The 25,305-nt window shown below is 38.9% G+C and overlaps 1 protein-coding gene across 1 annotated transcript in view; it reads right to left on the minus strand.

Moving 5' to 3' along the window:
- LOC122798580 (hepatocyte cell adhesion molecule-like) overlaps window positions 1-25,305 on the minus strand; it is a 607,511-nt gene that overhangs the window by 340,019 nt on the left and 242,187 nt on the right. The gene's annotated exons all lie outside the window — the stretch shown is intronic.

The following is a 25,305-nucleotide window of genomic DNA, read 5'->3' on the forward strand; positions in this document are numbered from 1 at the left end:
CTCCCATTTGTATACTAAAAAGAAAGGTAAGGAGTAGTTTTAGATATGTATTGGTTAATTAAAAAGTGAAAAATCTTTTTCTCAGAATCATGGAATAGTTGTACTGGGGAAAGAAAAATTAAGAAAAGAAAATGCTTCTCTCAGACTTAAAACTGAAGAAAAAGTAATAATTTTAGAGTGCTTTCAGTAAATATGAATAATATTATTAACACTATAAGAAGGAAAAGGAGAAGGATACTAGATTGGTGTATTGAATGAGATATAGATTGTATTCATATAGAGGATGTACGATTTCTGATAAGTGAAGAAAGACTCCAAACAGAAAAATTATAGAATAGAAAAATAAGATGGAATTTAGGAAGTGAATGTTGTCCTGGAATAGCTGTATTGTATAAAAAAACAGTATAAAAAATCTGAGGGTAATGCTACTCAATGCTAGAAGTCTAAACATCAAAATGCACTCACTCGAGGCACTTCTTAAAATGTAGAACATCGACATCTGTGCAGTGACAGAGACCTGGTACAAAGCTCCAGAGAGCACCCCTGCATTACCAGGCTACAATTCATACCATACCTTTCGGCCACCTAACCCAGAATGAAGCACTAAAGGCAGAGGCATGTCCATATTCATTAAGGATATCCACACCTCCAGGCTAGTTGTGCAGCATAATGCATCTGAGATTATCCAAGTGCAACTAACTCTGGGCAAGACCGCAATTCAAATTGTAACTTGCTACGGACCCCCCACCATGCCCCAGGATTCCCACTCCTCATTTCTTGATACACTGGAAAGTATTAGGGTACAACCCAACACCCTAATAATAGGAAATTTCAACTATCCCACCATTAACTGGGAAAACTACTAGTGTACCAACTCTTTTGCTCAACGTTTTCTAGAATTCATAAATTCCAACGCCTTGGATCAACTTATTCACACCCCCACCACGGTCAGCAATATCCTGGACCTGGTCATTACCAACATGGAGACTGGTGTTCCACACCAGAGGTCAATTCCTCGTTGGTCAGATCCAACCACAAGCTAATCAGCCTAGACATCCACTTCCCACCACCACCCCCAATTAAGGAAACCATCGTAAAAAAACTTCTCCAAAGCCAACTTCACACTTCTTAAGACAGAAGTGGACACTTCATGACACCCATGCAGGCGGACAACAGAGGTATGACTGCTGAATCCTACACAAATGCACTTTATAAGCACTTACATGAGTGCATGGATCATGCTATCCCTAATAGAACCAAAATCTTAGCTTCCAAAAAAAAGAAGCCAATCTGGTGGTCTTCTGCCATAAACAAACTCTACAACAGAAGAAAGAAACTGTTGCAAAAAAGAGTAAAATCCCATGACTGGATGAACTCCTGATCAACTTCAGTAAGAAGTTGAGATCCCTCATAAAATCCTCCAAAGCTAGTTACGAAAACAAAATTGCCACTGACTCTAAAGACAACCACAAAGCATTCTATAGTTATGTCAAGAATCTCAAAGAGAACACTCAGATCTGCTCTGAGTTACAGCACAATGGCACTAAATATACAGAACCAACTGATATTGCCAACATCCTAGCAGATAGGTTCAGTGCTAACTTTACCCCCCTCTCACCTTCTAGAGGGCCCATCTCTATACCAGAAGAATGCAAAGTTCCTATAATCACGGCTGCACAAGTAAAAAACACACTCTCCAAAGCCAAGAACACAGCATCCATGGGACCTGACAATATCCCAGGCTGCGTTCTACATGAACTACTGAATGAACTGGCACCCTACCTAAGTACCGTGTTTAATCATAGCCTCACCTCAGGCTTTGTACTCACTGAATGGTGCACCGCAACGGTTATCCCACTCCACAAAGGGGGAGCCACGATGGACCCCGGGAACTACCACCCCATTAGCCTGATGAGCCTGGTCTGCAAGGCCATGGAACATATCATCATGAACTCATAAACAAAGACATTAGTAATCTCCAAACTTTGGACTCTACCCAGTTTGGATTTGTAAAAGGCAGATCATGTCTCCTAAACCTGATTGACTTCTTTGAAGCAGTCTCCAAAGCCACAGATGAGGGTAAAATGGTTCACACAGCTTATCTAGATCTTGCCAAGGCTTTCAACCCATCCCCCACTCTGGAATTATAGATAAGCTCACTAAACTAGGTATAAATCCCTATGTCACATGATGGGTTGCCAACTGGCTCACAGACAGAATGTACACTGTGAAAGTAGCAGATTCCAAATCCGCCTTCAGACCAGTGACAAGTGGAGTACCACAGGGTTCAGTCCTGGGTCCTCTCCTGTCTGGTATCTACTTCTCTGAAGTGCAGGCTAACACAGAAGGTCTTTGGCTAACAAAGTTTGCAGATCACTGCAAACTAGGAGCCATAATCGAAACTCCTAACAATGTGGACAAACTACAAAAGGGCCTCACTGAGACAGATACCTGGTGTCAAAGCCATGGCCTGAAGCTCAATGCCAAAAAGTGTATTATCATCCCCTTTGGTAAAAACTCTGTACCCATGAACTACCACATAGCTGGTAGTCTACTTAATGCCAAAAATGTGATGAGACCTTGGGACACAGGTGGACAGTAGTCTCTCCTTTGTTAATCACATCGCCACAGTGGTCAGGAAATCCTTCTACGTGGCTCATCTCATCACAAAAGGATTCTCATCCAGAAAAAAAGAGGTCATTGTTCCCCTCTACTCATCACTCATTAGACCCATTATAGAGTACAACATCCCTTTTGGTATGTACCTCACAAGACATCTACAACAACTGGAAAGACCACAGAAATACCTCACAAAGAGGATTACTGGCCTCAAACAGATGCCCTACACAGACTGTCTCAAAAAACTACAACTTTACTCCATCGCATATCGCCTACTCAGGGGTGATCTCTGCCTAACATACAAAGCTATGTCAAACCCAGAGCTGTTGGATATGCTCAAAGAAATCCCAATCCCTCTGAGCTACACGCTCTAGGGACCTAAACCTTGTCACCACAATAAACAGAGCATGCTGGAGGGATAGATTCCTGTCCCAGAGACTTCCCATACTCTGGAACAGACTACCTATCTATGTCAAACAGAGCTCCTCATTAGGACTCTTCAAGACAAATCTTGATGATTGGATGGGAAATGGGAAATTCACCCCAGGGATCACTTCTGTGGCTCTGCTCGACAGGGGCACAGGGAAATAATTTTCTTGGGTGGCGAAAACCAGGGTACATTTTTTGGCTAGGCTTATATAGGCCCTAGGACCAATAGCCTAGTACCTACTTATGAACCTAAGTAAAAATATTAGATGCAACATTGGTAAGGATGGGAAGGTTAACTTTTGTGGATATGAGTAAGGGAAATATGTTAAAAATATAAAATGTGATAAGATATGGTAATTTATTTGTGTGGAATAAAAATCAGTAGACCTATTTTTTACTATCTGAAGGTTTGGGTGAAGTAGATAGTGAAATAGTAGAAACAGGTTTTTAGGATCACTTAGCAACATGCATTTAGGGGATAAAAGAAAGTTATGGGATACAGTGGGAAGCATTGCAATTATGGAGAGATCATATAACCACGAAGGACTTTGTAAAAATCAGTCTTAATGGGGGATTGAATTAAAAAAAATGTATAAACGGTGTTCTTTTTCAATGGTAGGATGATATAAGAAAGGAAGAGAAAGTAAAGCATGGAAAGATATATAGAAATATACTGCACAAATACGAGATGAACACAAAAGAATATTATCATATGGTAAAGGAATTATATAAAAGAAGTCAAGAAACACTTAAGACATTATTGTTTAAGCAGAGATATCATTTAGGTTCATAGGAGGTTACTAGGCTAGGGGCCATAGAGCCTTTACAAGCCTAGCCATGTTAATCCCAAATTGCCCCATCTGTCCTTATTAAGAGAATGTATTTTGCAGAGCTAATCTATAGTCATCACTGACATCTCATTTCCATGAGGGACATGGGTGCCACCCCCGGGGTGAATTTGTGGTCTCCCATCCATTTGTTCTAGGTTGCACTTGAATAGGGTCAGTGAGGAGCTCTGCTTCACATGAACTGGAAGTTTGTTCCAGAGGAGCAGCAGTCTCTGGGAGACATATTTGTCTCTATGGCATGTTCTGTTAATGTCACAAGCTAGGTTATGATCCCTAGAGTGAGTGACTCTTGTGCCATTAGATTTGTGTATATGAAGCATATCCATCAGGGCAAGGTCAGAGACTGCACTGTAGGCCAGGCTCAAGTCTCCTCTCAGCAATTTATATGATACAGAGGACAGTGACCGAATTTTTAGTCTATCCATGTATGTCATAGTTTGGAGGCCATGCATTTTCTTTGTGAGGAAACTCTGTGGTCTCTCCAGCTGCTACAGGTGTCTGTTGAGGTAGATGCAAAAGTTGTACTCTAGTAGTGGTCTGATGAGGGTTGAGTACAGTGGGAGTATAACATCCTTATACCTGGATGCGGTGCCCTTACTTATAAGGTGCTCAATGCAGAATGCTTTCCTTACCACAGAGGAAAGTTCAGATTGATATCTACCTGTGTTCCTAGGTCCCACATCACTGGGATTGAGCTTGGTGGGGGGGGGGGTGTCAAAACTGTAGTTAGTGGGGAATTCTACTTTGCCAAAGGGAATAAAGATGCACTGTTTTGTGTTTAGTTTTTAGAAAGTGGCTTTGGCACCAGTCATTTGTCTGTGTTAGCCCTTCCTGTAGTATGTTAACATCCTTTACAAGGGAGAATGCAGGAATCGTGTCTACATGTTTGTATAAAATAGTAAAGGAGGATAACTAGTATAATGAGGGAAATGACAAACGTAAATGAGAGGTAAAAAGAATACAAGAACAAATTGCGAGTAGCATAGTGCAGCATGTAGAAAATCAATATAAGAGTAAAAACAAAGAAAATAAGAGAATGTAGAAATTAAAAAAATCAAGAATGAGTTAAGGAAGAAATTGAAAAAGAAATTAGTATTAGTTAATAACATGAAGTACTTAGGAAAGTAAATATTAATTAAATATCTGGTCTAGATGGTGTAGGATATGAAATGTAAAGGAAATTAAGGGATTGGCAAAGAAAGTGCTTAGTAAATGTTATAAATGAATGGTTGAAAGAATATCTTCTTTATGAATAGTTATGTAGTAGGATATTAAAATTTACATGGAAGAAAGATGAAATGAAAGAAGTAATAAAATAGAGACTTATCACATTAAATAATAACATTTTTATGAGAATAATACATTGGAGGATGGAATTAAGAATGAGGGGCATAATGTAAGAACATAAAAGAAAAGGGATAACAGGAATTATTTATTGAATTTATTACCTATCACTTTATGGTCAGTGATAGGTCTCCCATCCACTGTCATCATCATATTAAGCATCTTAGGTTAATGTAGCTATATTATCTTTTTTTATTTTTACATTTTGATAGCTTATTCTCATATTGTCTTCCCTCATATTTAATTATTCTGAAGTTCATTTTTTGCTTTGACTAATTTCTTAGAGTGGAATATTTATTATATGTTTGATATATTTTCTTCTGTAAACATTTATTAGCTTTACACTCCACAAGAAGCTGGCATTACTTTTTTTCTGATAGTAATTCCATATTATGATGCAATATTCTTTCTAATCTTCCCAAAACAGTAAAACACAGCACTTTCCAGTCAAATAAACTCTTTCTCAATACTCAGTAAAAGTAATTTGCTTCACACACAACTTAAATATATTTAATGATACCCAGCCAGCCTATCAAGTCAAATGACATCATAATTAGATAATAAAATAATAAAGATTTAAAGTGCTGTTGCAGCATAATATATTTTAAATATAATATTAACTATTATACTAAAACGACTGCGGTGGTGGTGCTGTGTTAGCATTGTCACCTCACAGTTAGACATTGTCCTGTTCGATTCTCAGCTAGAGCGTCTTCTGTGTGGAGACATGCGTGAATGGGCGTACCTTCATTGAAGGTTGTGCATCAGGGCTGGCAACTCAACATGTAAAAATCTACTGCCAATCATTAGCAGACCGGAGTTCCGCTGTGGCGACCCCTAACCGGGAAAAGTCGACAGACACAACAACATTATACTAAAACAACTACTATAGAAAAATCTATATAAATACATATATTGATAAAACTACTGTGTAAAATAACTAAATAATTAAAAAATAAACAACATCAGAGAAGGCTATAAATATATAAAATAACAAATATAAAAAATGTAAAACTTATCACCTAATTGATGTATACGTTTAAATAAAGCATTTGTATCTATCTTTTTGCATATTTCTGATAGGTGTGAAGAAATTCTATCTTTCAGCCTTTGATTAGTTTTTCCTATGCAGAAGCAAAAACATTTACACAGTTAGCTAAATATTTTTGTATTTCATTGTGTTTGGTTTTCACACTGTTCACAAAAAAATGAGGTTCTCTTACATAGACTATTTCCCTCTTTCTAGGTAATTACATTATATGTTTTTGTTGTTTATGTAAACATACTTTTTTTTTTTTTTTTGCTTTTCAGTTGCAACCTAGAAGATTCCACGGCAGTTTAAAATATGTGCATATGTTTATACATGTGTATGTATGTTTGTACTGTATCTATGTATGTATTTATTTACTGATTTGTTTATGCATACATTAAAGTTGACTGAGTAAGTTATAGTAGTTCCCTGGTCTCTGTTTTCATGAGAGATCTAAGGGAGTATTTGGCCATAACATAGGCTAGGTTTCCTTACCTTTTTCATAAGTGACATGGGATCTTTTACATCTAGGTCAGCTGCTGCCACCTTAGGAAGAGGGGATGTCAGAGTAACATTTCATCAGAAGGACAGTACCTCAGGACTGTAACACCACCTGATGCTCCAGTGCAGTGCCCAAACTGCAAAAAAAGAGACCAAGCACTGGGTGGACACAACAGTTCCAAGTAGCAAAGGCAAATGTGTCAGCTGTTGAGCCTATTGTTAAATCTATACTTTTGCTTTAGTTAAAGATCTTGTTTAGTAAGCTTATGTCAGGCTATTTTATTTATAGTAATACATTTAGTCGTTTAAACTTCTGCATATAAGCTAGCTCTTCTGTCTTCGAATGAATTCATGCTTTGTAAACTAAACACATGGTGCAATTGATTGGGGACTATTTGTTAAATAATTGGAATCATAGCTATTGAATGTTGTCATGGAATGACACTTCAAATTAATTTTATTGTAAACAACTGCATTTATGAAATCATGACTTTAACACCTTTTTGGTTCATAACTGACAATTGATGTCAAAACATAATCAATCCAATAAGAACAAAAACTGCTACTATTTTTCAAACTTTGCCTATAATGCATGAAGATCTTACAAAATAAGTAATCACAGCATTAAACATGTTTGACATGAGCACATAAATCTCCTCAGACAGGTAGTGTATTTAAAATGAATAAAATAAACACATATACTTCCTGTGGCACAGAGGATTAAAGCCCTAGCTGAGACCAAAATGGCTGATGTTCTGCTACTGAGCATGGGAGCTGGAAGGAGTGTAGTGAGAGGATGTGAGTGAGTGGTTCACAGTTCACCCATCCTGGAGAGAGGGAAGTGTCTTGGCTGCGAGTTGTGCAGCCAATGGTGTCTAGGCCAAAGGGAAATGCTGCCACTTTGTAGCCATGTAGATCAGACAGCAGTCATACTGGGAAGATTGAGTGCTCCTCCCCCATAGACTGGAGGCATCAGCATCCCTAGGAAGCTTTCAAGGGAAGGGTTAGGAGCTCCTGGGACTGGGAGTGAGACCGTGATGCTGTCTGAATGACAGACCCCTGATGGGTTCTTGTTTGGGGGAAGAATGGACTGGTGATGACTCTCAGGTGATGCAAAAGAAAATGAATAAGTACATATAATACGAGGGTCACACAGCAAGACTACACTGTTTATTATGATTAATGATGAAAATATGAGGCAGAACAGTTTGAAAGAATAAAAGTCCATCTTATTTCACAAATCACATGAGCATCTACCTTAGTGTAATTTTACAAAGAAACAGTTGCCAGAGCACAGAATTCTGATGTTCAGACTTTACTAAGGATTCTTATCTAGACCATTGGATGAATGATGCATAACAAACTTTTCTCTGATTTTGGGCTGGGGAAGAACTTAATGGCAGCTGCTATCCCCCCTCCCCACTTAAAAAAGCAAATATGGTGGACTAACAATGGACCGGTCACTGACTGGCCTTTGGAGAAGTTTAATCCAAACAGACAAGGCTGTGCATATTATCTGTTTTGACATTCTCCCCTTCATAGGGTAAGTTATGCTGTCTTCCTTTTGAATATAAATCCCAGTTTATTCAGTTCATATAGAAGCATGTTATCTTATATATTCCTGCTTCATTTGAATTATGTGATCAGACTCCAACCCAGATCCAAGATTTAATCTTAATTTCCAGACAAGTCTATATTTTTCAGTGATGAGTTCCTGTGCTAATTGCCATAATAACTAACTATTTTAGCTAACTCTTAATACAGACTGCTAACACCAGCATCACTAACAGCCATGGTGAGACCTGGCTCCTGATTCCTTTTATCTCCACATGCCTACTGAGTGACTGTGAGTAAGTCACTTACTCAAATAGTGCTTGTGGATTACCCCAAATAGGGACACTTTGTCCAGTGAGCTTTCCTAGTTAACAAACAGGGAAGTAAATATTGTGGGAAGAAATAGCCAGGAAATTGTTATGGCTAGGCTTGTATAGGCTCTAGGCCCAATAGCCTAGTACCAACCTATGACCCTATGAAAACAAATAAAAGGGAGAGGTGTTTTTGCCATGCCAAAGGAAGATGTTCAGAGTATGACTTGTAACCTAAGTCTTCTTAAATAGCACAATTACTGTCATTATACACACAGGAATCACTAATAACCTGACAGGTATTTCTTCTAAATGCAGCTGGCATTTCTCAGTTGTTAACAATAACTACTTGAGTTGCTATGCACCATTTGTGGGTTATCATCCTATTGCCTGGTCCAGCACTGCAGCTTTGTACACAAGGATGATCTTATCATGTGTTTCTTTTTTAATTTGTTAGTGGCACCCTTGCTAAAATCCACCCATCTATCGACAACCCCATTTTTGCACATGAGGTCAGGGTGTCACTTTAACAGTGGCAATCATTTAGAGCCAATGTTCACACCACCAGGTGGTTAGCCCTGCCATGGTTGTTCTTTCATTCCATACACACACATTCACACTCACACATACTACCATCTATCTGATATGTATACCACTAGACCCATAAGAAGAGGTCTTGTGATCCTTTGTAGCCTCAATTACACAATACCACATCACTTACCACTTATGAAATAAGCCTACACACAATAAAAATAAGGTCCTTAATTTACTGGTGGGCTTAGGGTATTAAATACTTGATTTATTTTTAAACTCTTCAAAAACAGGCAAACTTGTCTAAGAATAGTTTTAAACTCACTGTCACAAACAGGGCAAGCAAAGTTCCTTTCAGCAGTCAGTCTCAGATGCAGAAATATGCTGTCTTTGTGTAACTACTCCCTTTCCAAAGACAGTGCATGAGTTTCTTACTGAACTTTAGTATGAAGTTATAATAACTGTGATCAGTTCTTTGCATTGTTTTAACCACAACATTTTGGCTTTTTTGTTGTTGTTAATGTTACTAAGTTAAAAAGTAAATTAAACATTACAAATGCGCATGCCTAGTATTTTATGCATCTAATCTTAGCCTGATCACATATAAAATACCATATAAATAATGTTTTAAGTACACAATATTTTTTAGATTTCCAGTGGCCTCTCCTGAAACACACTCGGATATCATTGAGGAGATTGGCTTCATTATTTGAGAAAAGGCAAGCCATACTACATGACAGTACATTCAATCAACCATCAGTTTTTTTAACACAGTTTTCAGGCTAGTGCTGAATTTAGGGCTGTTACAATTTTCTGAGTTTCCCATACCTTACTTGGATAGAGGGAGGTTTCTCTGTTCACCTGTGAGAGAGGGAGCTTTGAGCAGCCATCTGTCCCTGGAGGAGTGGTTCCAGCCCAGAAGTTAGTAGTTTGTGGGCCATTTTGGGCTAATTTCTATCTCTTTCATGTCTCTGCTGTAAAAAACACTTTTGCACGGTTTTGCACATCCAGGCAGCTCTGGTTAGCTAGGGCTAAATTTATCCCAGCTCCACCAAGTCTCCTCTTCAGTTTTTCCCTTGAAAGTAGTCTAACTCTCAACCTAAGCACTTAAAAAGCATCCTACCATCCAGCACTTGCTCAGACCTAATAGCAAGCACTAATATACCCCAACACTTGATTTCAATTACCCTACTGTTAACTGGGAAAACTACTCAAGTACAAACTCCCAGGTCCAGCGCTTCCTGGAATTTATCAACTCAAATGCCCTGGATCAGCTGGTAAACTCCCCTACCAGAGGTGAAAACATATTGGACCTGGTCACCACCAACATGGGCGACAGGTGTTCCACACCAGAGGTCAACCCATCACTGGTTAGATCAGACCATAAACTAATCACTCTGGATGTCCACACTCCACCACCACCCCCAACTAAGGAAACCACAGTAAAAACTTTTCTAAAGCAAACTTCACCTTACTTAAGACAGAGGTGGTAAGTTTCACAGCCCCCACACTAAAGGATAATGCTGCCCAAGATGCAAAAACCTTTACATATGCACTCTATGAGCACCTACAAGGATGCATGGATCGTGCCATCCCTAGCAAAACCAAGACTCACTCCCCTAAGAGAAGGAAACCAGTCTGGTGGACCCCTGCCATAAACAGGCTATACAATAGGAGGAGGAAACTAGTTCAGAAAAAAAGCAAATCCCAAGAAAGAAAGACATCCCTAATCAGTATCAGTAAGAAGCTAAGGTCCCTCATAAAATCCTCCAAGGCTAACTTCGAAAGAAAAATAGCCAAGAATTCAAAATATAACCACAAAGCCTTCTTTAGCTATGTCAAGACTCTAAGTGGCAACTCACAGATATGCTCTGAGCTAGTGCAAAATAGCACAAAATATACTGAACCCACTAATATTGCCAACATCCTGGCAGATAGATTCAGTGCAAACTTCACCCCCTCTCACCCCCAAAAGGGCCCACAACAATACCGTAAAAGTGTAGTGTCCTGGAAATCACAGATGCATAGGTGAAAAATAGCTCTTTCAAAAGCCAAAAGCACAGCGTCAATGGGGCCAGATGGTGTCCCAGGCTGCATCTTGCACGAACTACAGAACAAACTAACCTCCCCTACCTAAATACACTGTTCAACCTCAGCCTCTCCACAGGCTAAGTGCCCATAGAATGGTGCACAGCAACGGTTATTCAGCTCCACAAAGGAGGGGCCACAACTGACCCTGGTAACTATCGCCCCATAAGCCTGACTAGCCTGGTCTGCAAGGCTATGGAGTGCATCATCATGGAACTCATTAACAAAGACATTGGGAACCTCCAAACACTTGACCTGACCCAGTTCGGCTTTGTTAAGGGCAGATCATGCCTACTAAACCTGGTTGACTTCTTCGAGACAGTCACCAAGGCCATAGATGAGGGGAAGGTAGTTCACACAGCCTACCTTGTCCTCACCAAGGCTTTTGACACCATTCCCCACTCGGAAATTATAGAAAAACTCAGCAGCCTGAACATAAACCCCTACGTCACGAGATGGGCTGCCAACTGGCTTACAGACAGAACTCACACGGTAAGAATAGCGGGCTGTAGGTCCGACTCTAAACCAGTCACAAGTGGTGTCCCACATGGCTCATTCCTGGGACCCCTACTGTTCAGCATATACTTCTCAGAAATACGGGCAAACACAGAAGGACTATGGCTAACCAAGTTCACCAATGACTGCAAACTGGGAGCCATAACTGACTCTCTGGCTGACACGGACATTCTCCAAAAGGGCTTTATTGAGACGAACACCTGGCGTCAAAGTCATGGTTTCAAGCTAAATGCAAAAAAATGCATAGTCATCCTGTTTGGGAAAAACAAAACACCCATGAATTACCACATAGGTGGCAGCCCCCTTAATACAGAAGAGGTAATAAGAGATCTGGGGACCCAGGTAGATAGTAATCTCTCCTTTGACAATCATTGCCAAAGTAGTTAGGAAATCCTTCTATGTAGCCCATCTAATTACTAAAGGGTTCACATCTAGAAATAAAGAGGTTATAGTGCCCCTCTACTCGTCACTCATCAGACCCATCATAGAGTACAATGCCCTGTTTGGGATGTACCTCACAAGACACTTCAACAGCTGGAAAGACCACAAAAGTACCTCACCAGGAGGATTACTGGTCTCAAACATGTGTCCTATGCAGCCCGACTGGAAAAACTCCAGCTGTACTCAGTGGCATATCGCTTACTCAGAGGTGATCTCTGCCTGACTTACAAAGCCATGTCCAACTCAGAATTGATGGACATACTCCACCTAAAAAAATCCAAGTCACTGCGAGCCACTCGCTCTAGTGAGCTAAACCCCACCACAACAATAAATAGAACATGCTGGAGGGATAGATTCCTGTCACAGAGACTCCCCGTGCTTTGGAACAAAATTCCTAACTACATTAGGCAGAGCCCCTCACTAACACTCTTCAAAAGAAACCTTGACGAGTGGATGGGTAACAGAAAATATACCCCTGGGATCACTTTATTGGCTCTTCCTGACAGAGGCTCAGTTAATTAATCAATGGGGCGGCGAAAGCTGACACACTCTGGCTAGGCTTATACATGGCCTCGGGCAGATAGCCTAGTACCTACCTATGAATCTATGAACCTATGACAAGGCATCATCAGAGTCATTTTGTACTTCGTGCAGTGGTTTATTTTTGATTTATCTGTTGGAGAAGTAGCGGAGTGGAGACGAGTTTTTACATTCAATCAACCTGTTCTTATCCCTCTAGATTCTTGTATGCTTCCAATTTCAGTATACTAAAAGCTTTTGTTACAATGTTTTTAGTATTTTTTTTATTACTATATTCCAGTATAATAATACTATAATCAGTTACCACAGTTACATGGAAAACATCCTTAATAAATGCAGATAAAAAGATTCCATATCCAGTAAACTCTCAGCTAACTGGCACCCATGGGGATTGGTAGATGCTGGATGAGTGCAGTTTCAGTTGCTTGAGAGCTGGTTTGCAGTTTTTGATTGGCTTGTATACCGGCATATGAGCCAATCAAAAATCTCAAAGTTCTACTACTGCCAGTTCTACTCAATGCAAAACAGTGGGTTCCACATGGAACAGATGAGGCTCTGCTTTGTAATTTTTTTATTGGCTTTTATACCGGCATACAAGCCAATCAAAAGTCTCAAAGTGGAGACACTCCTACTCTATGTGGAACAGCGGACTGTTCTACATAGAACAGAAGAGGCATTCGCTGATATGTACTGTCACTCGCTCAATGTTCAGCAACATGGAAATCTGCCAACTGCCGTTCATCATTTCCATGTTTGCCGAACACACCTTCAACTTTTTAATAGCAAACCTTAAAAAACACATTCAAAACCATCCATTCCCCTGTAGTTATAAACCTCCAGCATGCATATTACATTGAAGTATGTTTTAATGGCATCCCAATTAAGTAGAATTACAAACTAAAGTAAAACTAAAGCCCTTGAGTGATATAGAAGGCAGCCCTCATACTCTCCACATACAGGCTGTGTTGTCCCCGCCAGCTTCTTTTCTTAGTTGAATCTGCTCCAGGGTCACAAAACTTTACTGTAGGTTATGAATTTTCACTTAAAGAGGATCTCATGTGAAATGGGTCTTGAAGAGTCAATTGAATTTCCTCCAGAACACACTGAACTTCTACTTCAATATTCAATGGGCTGGATTGAGCTCTGAAACAATTAACTTGGGAAATGAAAACAAACTCTGCTGCTATGATCCTCTAACATCTGCTGAGACTAATATAACTTATCCAGCTTTATTCAGTGTATTGCTTTACCATATATAATCCAAGAGGGCCATCCACAGCAATATATCAGATATTAAGAAAGCAGACCACATATGATAGTATTAATAACTAAACTACAGACCTATATGTCTCACTAGTCTCATACATAAAGCTATGGAAACAATCATCATGGAAATGACTAATAATTCATAGATTTGTTACTAGGCTAACAACCCATGGGGCTTTTCTAAGCCTAGCCAAGTTTTCCTGAAAGAATAATGATGCCCTGTATCCTAATAGGACATTGAGGCCAGGCAATTATAAGCTACCTCTGTCCATAAGGGACATGGGTACCAGCCACAGTGTAAATGTCCTGTTCTCCATCCACTGGTCTAGGATGTTCTTAAACTCGGTAATCGATCAATTCAGCTTCACATGGATGGGAAGCCTGTTCCATAGGAGGAGCAGTCTCTGGGACACATAACTGTCTCTCTAGCATGTTCTGTTTAAGTCACAGACAAAATTCAGGTCCCTAGACTTTGTATGTCTGGTATTATTTGACTTATGAGTATGTATGAATTCATAAGTGTGTGTTTGCAGATGCCTTCTAAGCCAGGCAAAGATCACCCCTCAACAATCTATAGGAGACTGAGTAGAAGGAAAGGGTTTTAAGGCACTCTGCATTAGGCAGGTTTGTTATGCCTCATATTCTTTTTGTAAGGAACCTCTGAGGTCAGTCAAGTTGCTGTATATGCCTGGTCAGGTACATATCAAAGGGAGCACTGTACTCTATGACTTGTCTGATAAGGGAGGAGTACAGTGGGATAATGACATCTTTGGACTTGGACCTAGATGCCATGATCTTACTTATAAGTTGCACAACATAAAAGGATTTCCTCACCACTGTGGCCACATAGTAGTCAAAGGTAAGGCTACTATGTGCGTATCCAGACCCTGACCACTGGGTTGACTCTTAGGGGCATATTACCAACATGGTAATTAGCCAGTATGGTTGACTTCTCAAAGGGTAGAATTATGCATTTCTTAGCACTGAGATTAAGACCATGGCTCTAACATTCGCTGAGACTAATATAACTTATCCAAATTATTCAATGTATTACTTTACCATATATAACCCAAGAGGGCCATCCACAACAATATATCAGATATTAAGAAAGTAGACATCATATATGATAGTATTAATAACACTAACACCATTTGTTTGTCAGAGATAAACCTTCTTGAAGAATACTAGTGTCTGCAGGAAAGTCAATGATAATCCCCAACTTGCAGTCATCTACAGACTTAGCCATAAACCTTCAGCATTTACTTCCATTTCAGGGAAATAGATGCCAAAAAGGATTGGACCCAGTACTGAGCCCTGAGGGACTCCACTAGTGACTGGTCCCTTGGTGGAGGTGGCTTCACCTATTTTGACCTCCTGGGTCCTATCAGTGAGCCATTTGGCTATCCAGTGGGTGAAAATGGGTTTATACCTAATTTAATGATCTTTTCTATAATGTCTGAGTGGGATATTATATCAAAACCCTTGGCCAGGTCAAAGTAAGCTCTGAACACAATCTTACCTTCATCAAATGCCTCTGTGATCTCTCAAAAAAGTCCACAGATTTAATAGGCATGGACTTTTTTAACAAAGCGTAATTGTGATAGGTCCAGTGTTTACAAGTTACTTATGTCCTCACTTATTATTCAAATGATGATTCTTTCCATGGCCTTACATATGAGGTTGGTAAGACTTATGGTCCTGTAGTTACCCGGATCAGTGGCTGGACCTGCTTTGTGTAGGGGAATGACATCTACCATTCCTTGAGCACAAAACCTGACTGAAGGCTCCAGTTGAAAAGTGATTCAAGTGGACCAGAGAGGTCATATTTCATGCTATTAAACATCCCTGAATGTTAGCGGGGCCAATCGATGCAGTGTTTTTGGCCATGGCAAATGTATTGATGATCTGTTCCCTGGTAACGGTTGGCATAATAATGACAATAGGAAGCCACCATACATTAGACCCAACCCTGTGTGTTTTTTTTTCAAGTGCAGGTCATGTCACCTCACCCTGGTGGACTTCTTTGGAAAGGACACCAAAGGAATGGATGAGGGTAAAATGGTTCACACTGCCTACCTTGACCTGGCCAAGGCATTTGACAGAATACCCCACTTGGCATTGTTAACAAACTAAAGCTGTTATGCATACATCCTTATTGGTGGATATTCACCAGTTCACAGACAGGGCCCAGGAAGTTAGAAGTGGGGAGTCCACCTCTACAAAGAGTCCAGTTACCAGCAGAGTCCCTCAAAGATCAATCTCTGGACAAGTCCTTTTTGGCATCTACTTCTCTGAAGCCAAAGCTGATATCAAGGGCCTCTGTCTGACCAAATTTGCAGATAATTGCAAATTAGGAGCAGCCATATAATCCCCCACTGACACAAACATTTTCCAAGAAGGGCTGACACAGACAAAACCTAATATCAGAGCTATGAATTTAAACTAAATGCCAAGAAATACAAAATAGTTACCTTTGGGAAGTCATCCACCCCTGGTAACTATAATATTGACAACACAGCCCTAAGAGTCAACCCAATAGTCTGGGACTTTAGAACACACATAGACAGCAATCTAGCCTTTAACCATCATGTGTCTACAGTAGTGAGGGAATCATTCTATATTGTTCAACTTATAAACAAAGGTATGGCAGGTACATCCAATGACTGAAAGTTCCACAGAGGTTTCTCAGTAAAAGAAAACAGGGTATAAATAACATGTCCTGTGCAGACTATCTCAAAGCACTATCCATGTGTTCTTTTTCCTGCAGGCTGTTGAAGGGATATCTATGCCTGGCATACAAGGCATCATCAAACCCCACTTTGATGAACCTCCTGCATATCCACAAAACAAAAAGCACCAGAATTACCCATTCTAAAGACTTAAACATTGCCTGTGATATAAATAGGACCCACTGAAAAGACAGATACATATCCCAGAAACTGCCTCTTCTCTGGAACAGGCTCCCCATCCATTTGGAACAGAATTCCTCCTTAACCCAATTCTTGTGCAACTTGAACAATTGGATAGGAAACAGGAAATTCTCACCCGGTTTGGCACCTCTGTCTCTAATGGACAAAGGCAGTCTAAAAATGGTTCATCTCCAAGGCCCATGCTTGTAAATGTTTTGTCTCCCAAGCTCCTGCTTACCAATATCGATGAGGGAACCAGACCTTGTCAATGACTTGGGATGCATGGCTAGGCTTAAATAGGCCCCACTGGCTGTTAGCATAGTACACACCTATGAATCTATTAACCTATGAACCTATTAATTCATCATTATTGTATGGTTTACTATAAAAAAAATAAATTTTCTAAATTTGTATGTTTTGTGTAAAACTCAAGAAAAAATATAATTCTTTTATATTTTCTTTATTTATTTATTGATATTTATTTAATTATCGACATTTTATTTATTTATTCATTTATTTACTGACATTTGTTTACTAGGAAAGTTATTCATTAAATATACATTTTCTATTTTTTATGTATTTCTGTAAACATCACAAAGTTAAATATTACTATTTCAGTAACCAGGTGTGCAAGAGATGAACAATCAGTAGCATTTTGTTTCCTCATATTCAACCCATCATATAATTTCAGACAATTCCTTCTTCTTTATTCCTGTTTTTGAGAGATTTACATAAATATGAAAATAGTTTGGGTATAATCATTTTGGTCACGCGGCATCTCCCTGAGAGCCTCTTAAATGAGTTTCTCTCATGTCCAGAGCTGGAATATGTTCAAATGTGGCCCTAGGCATGGTAATGGACCAGGGTCCTTCCAGCATTTTCAATGTTTCATTACCTGGCTCTCAGCCTCACCACCCATTACCATAAACATTGTTCAAAACTGTCAGTATGCATACTGTTTTCTTCTTTGAAATGATTACATGGATGTGTATTTCATTTAAAACTTTTAATTTATTTATTCTTTGTTGACCAGGTTAGTCCCACAAGGGAAAGGAAAAAGTGCAATATAGGATGAGCATAGATAAGTATTTAGGTGATATAAATTATTTAGTTGGGTTCATCTTATGAAATGATTAATAATAATAATGTTATTAATTTTGCATTAGATTGATGAACATTTTATAGTGCATTTATATGGTATATTTATTAGTCTTTTTCTTTCACTTTAGGGTGTTACACCTTTAAGTTTGGGTGGAAATTTGTGTTAATTAACAGCGTATTGAATTAAATGCATTAGCATATTTAATTGGTGGGATATAAAAAGGCTGCAATGTTTTAACTTTTTTATTCCTTGAAGGCTTGTTAGCCGAGGTACCAGAAGTACAATAAAGAAAGTGCAGCTTAATTTGCTTGCTTCCTGATTTGTTTTTTCTTGGAAAGTTTATGGTCCCTTTGGGATTTGGTGTTTTGCGTGATTAGTCCCACAAGGCTATCAGATTATTTCAGGGGAGACCCGAGGTGGTATTTATACTACTAGAGGAAATGTAGGCAGGGCAGTGGGAACCCTCCTCTACTCTTTTCAGCTACTAGATGGGACCAGAGGGCTACTACAGCAGCAAGAAGAGGCCCGAGTGAAGCAGCAGTATGAAGGATGAGGAAAAAAGTTTGGAAGTGGAAAGTGAGATTTTTTATTTTTTTTAAATTGTTTGATATGGAGCTTCAGAATATCAACAAAGATTCCTGTGTGGTGGATGCTGCAAATGATTAGTGTTTAGCGAAGGAAGCAGGCAAGTCTGTTGAAGCGGTGTAGATAGAACTGGTGGCAGGAAGGATTGCAGACGATGTTCTGCTAAAAGTAATCAAGGACGATCAAGTTAACAGTTCTGCTGTTTCATGGGGTGAGATGGCAGATAACTTTTCTGGAAGTGCTGAGGATGTTAATATGGAAAAGTAGTCAGTTGATGATGCAGCAGAGAATGCAGAAGTTAAAACTCATGCAGCAGTGGCAGAAAGTCAAAAAGGAAGGAACCAACAAACTGAGAAGATGTCTGCTTTTGTGGTAGCAGATAATGCATTAACTAAAGCATATGAAGCAGTGACAACAGAACAGCAACAACAAACTGCAAAAAAAACTGTTTTTAAAAAGAATAGAAGACCAACTTTGAGAATAACTATAAGAGACAAGAATCATGTGCTACTGCAAGCATTTATATACTACTGAAAATATGCAGTTTCAATGTCATTTTAACCATAACATTGTGATCATGTGTTTGAACTGCTCATTAACATCTTGGTAAAATACTGAACTGGGCTTAGATAAAAAATATTTGAAAGCAATTATTTTACTAGGGTAAAACCAGTGATATTACAACTTGACAAATTACTTTTAAACTTATTACAATGTATCCTGTACAGCATATATTTATGCATTTTAATCTAGTAGGTACCTGGGACCCATTTTTTCTTTAAATATGTTTTTTCACACATATTCATTACTAGACATTAATTTCATTTGTACTGAATTATTTTGTATTTGTACATACAAAGACTATCATTTGTACTGAAATTTTCTACATTTGTACATACAAAGACTGTCATTTGTACTGATGTTTTCTACATTTGTGCATACAAAGACTATAAAGTACAGTCTAATCTTACAAATTTAATAACATTAATAGTAAGCAAAATCTTGGAAAACGTTTATGTCTCTTTAGAAATATCTAGTGGAATTGATACCAAATCCATATGTTCTGTTATTTTAAACTACATACTCAGCAATTAAAAATATTCATGCTTTTTTATACCAACATTGTTTTGCCAAAAAATCTTGTTCAGTTTTTTACATATCTTTACTCTGTCTTGTATAGCTGTAATCAATTTTAAGCCATCTCTTGTTTTTTAAACCATCTCTTGTATAACTTTACAGTTTAACAGGTTGTAAATACAATTTAATACTAAACAATACAATAAAATATATTATCCTGTCAGGTTTAATCCAGTTTACCAGTATGTCTAATACTCTAATACCTGTTTTTTTTCTTCCCCCCTAAAAGAGTATTGTCAAGAAGGAATGAAATATTATTTTTTTCTTGTAGCTTTATTTCTGACCCTTGTTTTTTATTTTTTCCTGTAGCTTTATTTCAGACCCTTGTTTATTTTTTTCTGTAACTTTATTTCAGACCCTTATTGTTTATTTTTTTCTGTAGTTTTATTTTAGACCCTTGTTGTTTATTTTTTTCTGTAGCTTTATTTCAGACCCTTGTTGTTTATTTTTTATGTAGCTTTATTTCAGACCCTTGTTTATTTTTTCTGTAACTTTATTTCAGACCCTTGTTGTTTATTTTTTTCTGTAGCTTTATTTTAGTCCCTTGTTGTTTATTTTTTTCTGTAGCTTTATTTCAGACCCTTGTTGTTTATTTTGTATCCATTTAGATCTCTCTGGCCACTCCTTCACAGACTCATACATATGTGCAGAATTTTTACTAAGGTATCTCCTGCATGTCAAGGTTGGTATGGACATTGTGAGACTCTGGAGCAATTGCCTCATGTAAAAATTGAGGGACTGATAAGTAAATTTCTGGAACTGTGTAACAAAAAGAACTTTTATCCACAGAACAATTATTTGTTTTCTGGTAGTAACTTAAATGTTAAAATGTTATTTTGCAGTTTAGAACTGATAAACTAGAAAAATATACAGTTAAAAATTCACGCAAGGCCTCTGTGAAATTCTTGATAATATTATGAAAGTTAGAGATGCCAGAAACTTAGGAAATGGAGGGTGGAGCCTGGATGCTGTTTTGAAAGGTGAAAAAAAAACATGGTGAAACACTTGCTAAGAAGGACATTAAGATGTGCTGACCAGCCTCCTAAATCATGTTTTTTTCTTTTTTCTTTTTTGTGGAGACTTTTCTCATTTAATTAAATGATTGTGACAAGATGCAATATAATCAGTTTGGGGAGAAAGGACATACAGCAAGAAGGTGTGTGTGTGAATGCATGTTGTGCAACAACATGGACACTTTTGGCTAGATTTAAGAGGAAACAAAAAATAATGATAAAGAAGAGGAAGGGAAGAAAACATACAACAGGAAGGACAACAAGAGGCTGGGGAGAGGGTAAGCTAGGTAAAGATGAAACTGTAGGAGCAAAAAAAATATGGAGGGAAAACTGAGGAAAGTGAGTGCATGCAGGAAGAAAGGTAAGGAGAAGAGATTGATACTAATATTTTTTGATGTTCTAGACAGTGAGAAATCTGATTCTGAGGATAAAGGTTTATTTGTACATAATCCTAGGAAAAATATTCATTTGATGAAAGAGTAAAAATAAGAAATGAAAATTTAAATATATTTACCCTAAACTTAAAAGGAAGGAAAAAACAATTTTAGAATACTTTCAAAATGTAAACAGCATTATTAATATTGCAAGAATAAGGACACTGGAATGTCATGCTAAATGTGATGTGGATTGTATTCTGTTAGAGGATGTATGATTCCTGATAAGTGAAGAAAGACTGCAAACAAAAAAATTGTGGGGTGGAAATATAATTTGGAACTTGGGAAGTGAACAGTGTTCTAAGTGGCTGTGTTATGTAAAAAAGCGGTGAAAATAATAGATGTAACATTGGTAAAAATGGGAGGGCCAGCTGTTGTGGATGTCCAGTGGAGAGAGCATATTTGTAGAAGTGCAGCATTCTTACTTATGCCTTTGGCCTCATTTGGGGCATAGACCACCTAAGAGCACTCTCCAGTCATCCTGGTCCTGGGCCAGTCTTTCCAGTTGTTCCCAAGACTGACCCATTCTCTTCATATCTACATCCAGGTCACACCACCATGTATTCCTTGGCCTGCCTTTTTTTCTTTTTCCTTGTGGATTCCAAGTGAGAGCTTGTCTTGTTTTTCCTGGATGCTGCCTTTCTTAGGGTGTGCCCGATCCATCACCACTGTTTCTTGAGTATCTCTGCTTCTACAGGGCTTTGCTTTGTTTGACTTCAAAGCTCCTTATTACTTATTGTTTCTGATCAATGGATATGGAGGATCTTCCTTAGATGCATGATGACAAATGTCTGCACTCTTCTCATTGTGGTAGCTCTGATTTTCCAGGTTTCAGCTCCATAGAATAGGATTGGCTTCACCATATTGTTAAAGATCCTGGTCTTGATCTATGTTGAGAGGTGAGCAGATCTCCAGACCTTCTGCAACTGCTGGAAAGCCACTCTTGTTTTTCGAACCCTGTTTCTGACATCTGTGTCGGTGCCTCTTAGCCTGTTAGCTATGCTGCCCAAATACAAAACCCTGTCCACTTCCTCAAATGCCTCACCCTTTAGAGTAATTGGAGATGTGTTATTGTTAACCATTAATACCTTGCTCTTTCCTCTATCAATGTTGAAGCTAATCAAGCAGAATTCTCTGCCTCAGTCCTTGTCTTTTAGTGCATTTGTTGATAAGGTGTTGGACAGGAGGGCCAGATCATCAGAAAAATCAAGATTGTCTAATTGAATGCAGGGTGGACACTGGATGCCATTTAGTTTCTGGGCAGTGCACATCTTCATTATGCAGTCCATTGCAAGGAGGAACAGGAAAGGTGACATGAATCAACTTGCATGTCATCCCCTCGTATGAATACCTAGTTATGTTAGTAAGCTTCTTGGGTACCACGTAGAGTCTCAGCATCTTCCACAGAGTCTGTTGTCTACACTGTTGAAGGCCTTCTCATAGTTGATAAAGTTCATATAGAGGGGTGAGTTCAACTCCATTGACTACTCCAGACTGATGTGCAGTTTGGTCTGTACAGGTTCTGTCCTTGCAAAACCATCTTGCTAGTCTTGCAGCTGGGGATCAACCTGATCTTTCATTCTGTTCAAATGGACCCTATTGAAAACCTTTCCTGGTATGGACAACAACATTATAACCTATAGCTGGAACACAAACTGAAGTTGCCTGTTTTGGGAAGTTTAATGAGGTAGCCCTTTTTCCAGTCTGTTGGAACTTTTTCTTCTTTCCAAATCTTACAGAAAAGGGGGCGGAGCATCTCTATGCTGGTCTCTGTGTCATCTTTTAATGCCTCTACCAGGATGCTGTCTAGGCCAGCAGACTTGCCATTTTTATTAGCTGTTTTATGGCCATGTGTATTTCCTCATATGTGAGCACACTGCAATCATTATAGCCTGATCCACTGGTAGTATCTCAAGCAGGTTTACTGGTGTTGGCCTATTTAGTATCTCTTCAAAATATTCTCTTTTGCTTTTTCTCATCTGGCATTTTCCTCCCTTCTTTATCTTGTATGGGTCTTTCTGGTTTGCTGTATCTTCTGGAAAGCTTCTTTATAGTATTATAGAGATCCTTCCTGTTTCCCTTATGGGCTGCTTCCTCAGCTTCAGATGTCAGTAATTCTATGTATTGTTTGTTTTGATACACTTCTTCACTACTGTTTTTGCTTCTGAATATTTCTCTTATGCTTTTGCCTTTCCTTCTGTTGTGTGGCTATTGTTAACGTCTGCCTTCTTCAACTTTCTATCTTCTATCTTCTTCTTCATTGTCTCTGGTGAGATTCAGTCCTTGTGAATCTATTTTTTGTGTCCCAGTATTTCTTGACATGTTCATGTGATTGTTCTCTTCACACTTTGCCACTCTTCATCTATGGACTTCTCCTCCCGTAACTCCTGCAAAACTTGAAATTTATTAGAAAGTGTGATCTTAAACTTGTTTTGCTTTATTGTGTCTTTTAAGAGGCTGACATTGTAACATTGTCTTTGGTTGGTCTCTTCTGTCCAGTTCCTTTTCAGTTTAAGTTTCAAGGGGGGCAATCAAAGGATGGTGGCCAGAAGCAATATCTGCTCCTTTTTTCACACATACATCCTGAAGACTTTTGTGGAACTTCTTCCCGATACATATGTGGTCAATCTGGTGATACCCAAATTGCTTTGTGTGTACTTCTATGGTGGAAGAAGCTCCCTCCTGTGACCCAGCTTCCTGTTGCACACATCAGCCACCCTCTGCTCATTGTCGTTCATCTCATTTAGGGCCGGTGATATCCTCATAGTCTTTCTTTGTCACTGCCAATCTTGGCATTAAAATCTCCCATGACTATCACAATGTTCCAGCATAGACAATTATGTACAATGCTTAGCAGTCTTTGGTAGAATTCCTCATTAATCCCCTCGTAACTGTCATTAGTAGGTACATAACATTGTATGATGTCCATGCTAATCCTATGATTCTTAGTTCTGAAGGAAGCTGTGACAATTCTACGACCGTGTGCCTCCCATCCAATTACAGCTCCCTGGGCTTTCTTGGATAGCATCAGTGCCACTTATTGGCTGTGTGGTGCATCTTGTTCCTGATGCCCTGAAAAATGCAGTAATTCCCCTGAGACATTATATGCATGCATAAGGAGCAAGGAAGAGAAGCACAGTGGTGCAGCAGTTAGCATTGGTGCCTCACAGCAAGAGGTTCTTTAGTTCAATTCTGGGCTGGGGTGCCTTCTGTGTGGAGTCTGCATGTCCTCCCGGTTTGCGTGGGTTTCCTCCACGTGCTCCGGTTTCCTCCCACATTCCAAAGATATGCAGTAGGTGGACTGAACATTATAAATTGACCCTAGGTGTGAGTGTGTGTGTGTGTGTGTGTGTGCAAGCATGTTGTGCACCCTCCAAGGAGGGTCGGCCTTGGGCTAGCACCCAGATCCCATAAAACCCGTAACCACTACAGAAACAAGTATTGAAGGGTGCTCATTTCCTGATGTGCTGCATGGCACTGGAACAAATTTGTGAAGGAGAGAAATATGTAGCAAAGAAAGAGGCAATTTGCTTCATCAAATATTAGACTGTGTAGTGGTTAACATGAAAATTATAGGGGACTTTAATAGATTAGTTTGTCACTTAAGGGGAAAATGTAAAAAGAAACGGAAAGATATAAAAGCAATATAGGATGTTTTAAAATGTGGTAAATTAGCTGTGTGGAGCAAAAGTCAATGGACTTATAGGAGGGGGACACTTGAACCTGAAATTGATTATTTTGTATTATCAAAAGGCTTTGGGGTATTTATTTATTTATTTGTGGTTGTTCACTAGGAAAGTTCGACTGGGTAATATCCATTTACAGCGGAGGCTCTTGGAGTGAGAGTATTCGGTTTAAGGAGAGTATTTGAAGAGTACTTTTCAGTGAGTACAAAGTCTTAACCTGGTGATTAGCATGTGCAGGACCAGGATTGTTTAATATGTTGTTTAAGAAGTGGTTTAAAACTATTTGGTTTGTAGGAGGGTTTTATTTGTGTGGGGATGCTACTCCAGGGTTTAGCAATGTATTGGGAATAGAGCAAGTCTCCTGCAACATTATTTGATGTATTTGTGAGTAGTAAGAATTTGTTAAAAGAATGCAGGTCCC

The sequence above is a fragment of the Protopterus annectens genome, chromosome 3.part1 (genome assembly GCF_019279795.1).
Source record: "Protopterus annectens isolate FY-2018-M chromosome 3.part1, PAN1.0, whole genome shotgun sequence".
In the NCBI taxonomy this organism is placed as follows: domain Eukaryota; kingdom Metazoa; phylum Chordata; order Ceratodontiformes; family Protopteridae; genus Protopterus; species Protopterus annectens.